The sequence below is a fragment of the Pseudonaja textilis genome, chromosome 1, assembly GCF_049901715.1.
Source record: "Pseudonaja textilis isolate UNSWEBS1 chromosome 1, rPseTex1.2, whole genome shotgun sequence".
Classification (NCBI taxonomy): Eukaryota; Metazoa; Chordata; class Lepidosauria; order Squamata; family Elapidae; genus Pseudonaja; species Pseudonaja textilis.
Window position 1 is genome coordinate 284,449,595 of NC_141990.1, and position 5,004 is coordinate 284,454,598.

Here is a 5,004-nt window from a genome sequence, read left to right on the forward strand (position 1 = left end):
GAAGTGTAGTCTCCAAAAACCTATGTATAAACACAAATGCTTTAGTCTTTTTTTTTTCTCCTTTACTGCAACAGATTAGCAATTGCTTCCTGTGAAAATTTGCCTTAGGAAAAACTAGAAGCGAGCTTCCAAAATAAATGTAAATTAACGAACAAAGTTGCTTTTAACTTCGTGATTTTATTCTCCTTTTCCGCACGAATAGATTATGACAAAACGTCCTTAACTCCATTAACCGAAATAAACGAAGAAGCACATTTCTGCAGCAGCGTCTTTGTGTGTGTTGTGTGTGTGTGTGTGTGGGGGGGGGATAAAGACCAAACTACTAAAGCGTTGGAGCCCAGATTTTCAAAAAATAATGTGTTCTTTCACCAAGTTTTATGCATTTCTACCTCTCTTGCCCCTCAAATGGAAGATATTTCCCATCCTAAAGGGAACCGGAAATGAGGCTCTTGCAAGTCTTACATAGGTCTGTTTTCAGAGAAGAGGAAAACAGAGCTCCTTCTACCGGACTAGTTGTGTAAGGATAGTGTAAAATGCAAAGTCCAAGATCCAAACTTTTTCATTTATTTTGTAGACATTTAACAGTCTCACGTTTTCTTACATAAGAGCTTAATATTTAATAACCCTGTTGAATAAGATTAAAGCCCCGTTCTATGGCTCTTAGTGACCAGTGGGCAATTCTCGCTTTCATAGATATAATAACATGGTAGAGTCAGATGAGTAGAAGTTAAATAGCTTTAACTTATGACAGTTTGATGGTCTGGTGTCTTATTAGCTTGTTAATAAATAATTAGAGGTTTTTGTAATCTATGAATTAACGTTAGCCAAATTTATAAGTTGTGTCTTTACCTGATAGAAATGACACTTTAACACCTGGAAGGGGAAGAGGGGGAGCTAGAATGGTTGACTACAAACACTTCACAGACTGACCACAAACATTTCTTATATAGCCTAGCTAACAGGTTGTGGCTTTGACACTTGGTTCTAGGATATCTTGAGCCATCAAGGAAGGTGACACGATATTTAGCTGAAGCAGAAGTTAGGAGTGTCCATACAAGGGTCTTAAGAGGTAAGCAAAGTTCATCATTAGTGTAGAGAAAAACACAGGTTTAAATGATAATGAAGCAAAATTAAATAATGAAGTATTATGGGACGGCTTTGTGTGCATGTGTAACTATCATGTAGCTTTGTAACTAATTAGCAATTTTTTTATTTCTTGTAATTGTATAAAAATAACTGTGCCTGATTCTGGTGCTCTCCTTGAGTATGAAAGCCAGAGGCATCCTTTTCTGTAGAGTTTTGTCTTTCCTTGATCCTGTATACACATTGGTTTTTCGCACTGAGTACAGGAACTAGGTTTTCTGGTGAACAATAGCAGCTTCTGTTTAAGCTATTTAAACCAGTGACTCTAGAGGTAGCACTCTAAATAGCTATTAGTGCTATAGAAGCCACTCTGAAATAAAATGGGCTAATATTTTGTTGAAAGAAATATCCTTCTGGGTTCAGTTCCAAGTGGGGAAAAAGACACTGGAAACATGGAAGCAGCTTGGAAAGATGGTTTATTGATGGACAGGGTAGGTTCCTGGGCAGAAAAGGGAAGAGATGCTGAGAGTACCTGGGTTTTATGCCCTCTGCTGGGCTTTGAATTTGAGCTTGTGTTCTGATTGGTTGTCAGACTCCCATAAAGCCATGCGGGGTAACTTTGTAGGTTGTCTTTTGAGTCCCAGGCTTGGTTGATTCTTGCTGGGTGATGATGTAATGAAAGGGCTTTTGGAAATTCCTATTATGGCTCTGCTTTAAGGAGGTAGATCTTTGTTATATAGAATAGATTGGCCCAGGCCTTAATGGCCTATTAACAAAGGTGGGCGGGCTGAGTTTCTGCTTCTCTGAGTTTCTACTTCTCTTTTAGGGGAAATATTCTGCCTTTTTAGTATATCCTAAAATATTTCATTTTCCTAGGAGAGGTGGGTTTTAACTTCCAAAAATTTCATATTAGAAGAGCATAATTTGCCAGGAATCAGTAACCTTATTTACGAACTTTCTAGTATTATGCCTTCAATAACCTCCCAGCAGGTAAGAATCATGTGGAACAAGTTGCAAAATCAAATAACTAACAAGTTATATAGAACTAGAAGGTCCCATAAAATTCAAAACTTTCATGGAAATTCTGCCCCATTATTTGCTTCAGACAAAAATCTGTTTCAGAAATGGGCCTGAATTTTTTAAAAAAACTTCATGAATCACACAGGAGAACTGGAGAGCTTTAAAATATACATTCTCCAATTCTCCATTCACCATTTATTAGCTTTATTGGCCAGTCATATTATCATAGGGTAATTTAAAATGTTAAAAAGATAAACCTATATAAATAAACTACTACAAAAATACAACCCTAGCTAAAAGATGGAGAGGGAAGGAATAAGATAAGCAGGGTGGAGGTAGGATCTGTTATTAATCACCCCCAATGTGAGACTCCTCCTTTGGAGCCCCAAACCAACTGGAAGATCTGGGTTTTTAAGCTTTTGCGGAAGGTCAGGAGGGTTGGAGCCTGAGGTGGTATTCAGCAGAATATGATTGATAAATACTCTCCATCCATTTAGACTCTAAAGATGTATTAACACATCTGGAGCAAGACGTGTGAAAGATTGTACTTCAGAGTTACAAAAGGTGCAGCCTACCAGCAACATTTCTATGATCACTAGAATGGAACAAATTTGGTTTGTTTGTTTTTGGCTTGTTTTAAACTTTGTTTTGAGCTCTGGAGGTAATTCAGCTTCTTAAAATTCCCCAAACTGTCTAAAACTGGGTTCTGCCTCAGACCCTTTTAAAGTATGGTTGCCAATATAACATGAAAAACCTTCAGCACAGCCAAACAAATGTAAGTTACTCATGTCTGATCTTGTAAATAATAACTAGCACACTTTTAATAAATTAGATATATTTGTCTTGATCTGAATTGCAGATGATTCTAAAACAGTAAGGCTAGACCAAAAATCTAACCTTTATAGCCCTACACAATTCCTGTAGTCATTAAATTTTACCTCAAATTTGCTTATATTTTTAGCTGCCATTCCCTATTTTTTTGTGAGAGATGAGAATACCATAACAAAATTAGCTTGGGGACAGGTTTTTTATAGACAATATCTGTTTTTAAGTGTTCAGTAAGAAATGACAATAACTTAATTGATAAAAATAACTATTCAGTACAGACAAGTATCCACATTTAGTGTTTAATTATTCTTCAATAATTTTTCTAAAATTGATTTATATAATTAACACATTTATTTATTTATAACATTGCATGGTTCCCACAAAAATGTTCAAAATAATTAATTTTCTTGTCTTAACAAAAAACTTAAGGATGGGTGTAGCCCCTCCAACTTTAGCACAGCCTCCTAAGACCCCAAAACATTGCAAGTCTTGGTAAGCTGAGCTTGGGTTCTGTTCCTGCTCCAGAGGAAATGCCACATTGTTTTGGTGTGTCTCTTTTGAAGCAACAAGCAGCATGTCCCCTACAGTATTCTTGGGAACACCTGCTTCCTCCAGGATCCTAGGAATTATCTCTCCTGCCACATAGCAGGGGACTGCAAAGCTTCACCATTACATTTCCCGCTTCCCTTCATAGTTGCATCCAAGCGTGACTTTGCTATTTCTCCTACATAAACACTTGTAGTGTGTTATGTTTTTCCCCCTCATTCTGAAAAGAAATCATGATTAGAGAAGAATGAGTATAAGGCAGTTACTAGATTTTGAAATGTGAAACATTTTAAAGGAGAACAATTGTCAGTGCAGTAACTAATTTTCCTAGGACAGCTACTTGGAACAATTGGCCAAGAGTCAGTTTGGTATAGTGATTAAGGCATCAATCTAGAAACCAGGAGACTGTGAGTTCTAATTCCACTTTGGACATGAAAGCCAGCTGGGTAACTATGAGGCGGTCAGTTTTTCTCAGCCCAATCCACTTTGAAGACTTGTGGGAAAAATAGGAGGAGGAAACTGTATGAAGTATGATTGTTGCCTTGAGTTACATATAAAAATAATAAAGATGGGATAAAAACAAAGATGGGATAAAATCCCAACATAACTAACTGGCTGGAATTTTGTGAGCTGGGAACAAAACACAACATGAAGTCTTCTCCTTCTGGATATTAGAAAGCAAGAATTTATAGGAATCACATACACCAGATATTAGACTTGCCTTTTCACATATATAACATTTCCTTTGCTTCATCTGCTGCTTATCTCTGCAGGCAGTAAAGGTTCTTACATGCACAGCCATTTCAGCACATCAAATCTCTCTTCTGACCTTGCTCCTTCCATATGCTGTTGCTCTACATGTCATCATTTAAGGAACAAATGAATGAACACCCACTTTGGCTTTGGACTATTTCCAGCAATATGACTTTTAATTAGGTAAGTACTGAGGCAAATAATATAGATGTAATAATTTGGGAGAGCATCCAAAGACAACTATTATCTTTTGCTGCCCATTATCCCAGTAATAAAGCCAAGTGACCCGTAGAAGGTAAAATCAAAAAGCTATTATGGGCTTTTCAGGCTGATGGGAGCATGCTTGTTTTCTTGGTCCTTGGATAGCCTTGTCTGCCACCACTCTGCTATGATCTTGCTAAAGAGCTGGACCTGGTGCCAGTGGTCTCTTGCATTTGTATTTCATTTAATGAACAGAATGGTTCCCTGTCACAAGTCTATGTCTACCTGTATAACAGTAGGATAAAAGGATCATGGGAACCATTTTACAACCCTCTGCTGATGGATAGTGGCCATTAAATTTTAAATAGTGGTCTATCAGCCCTGACTGCTCTTTAGAAGTCCAGATCCTGAAGACGAGACTCAAATATTTTTGCCACCTAATGAGAAGGAAGGACTCACTGGAGAAGAGCATAATGCTAGGAAAGATTTGAGGGCAAAAGAAGAAAGAGACGACAGAGAATAAGGTGGCTAGATGGAGTCACTGAAGCAGTAGGGGTGAGCTTAAATGGACTC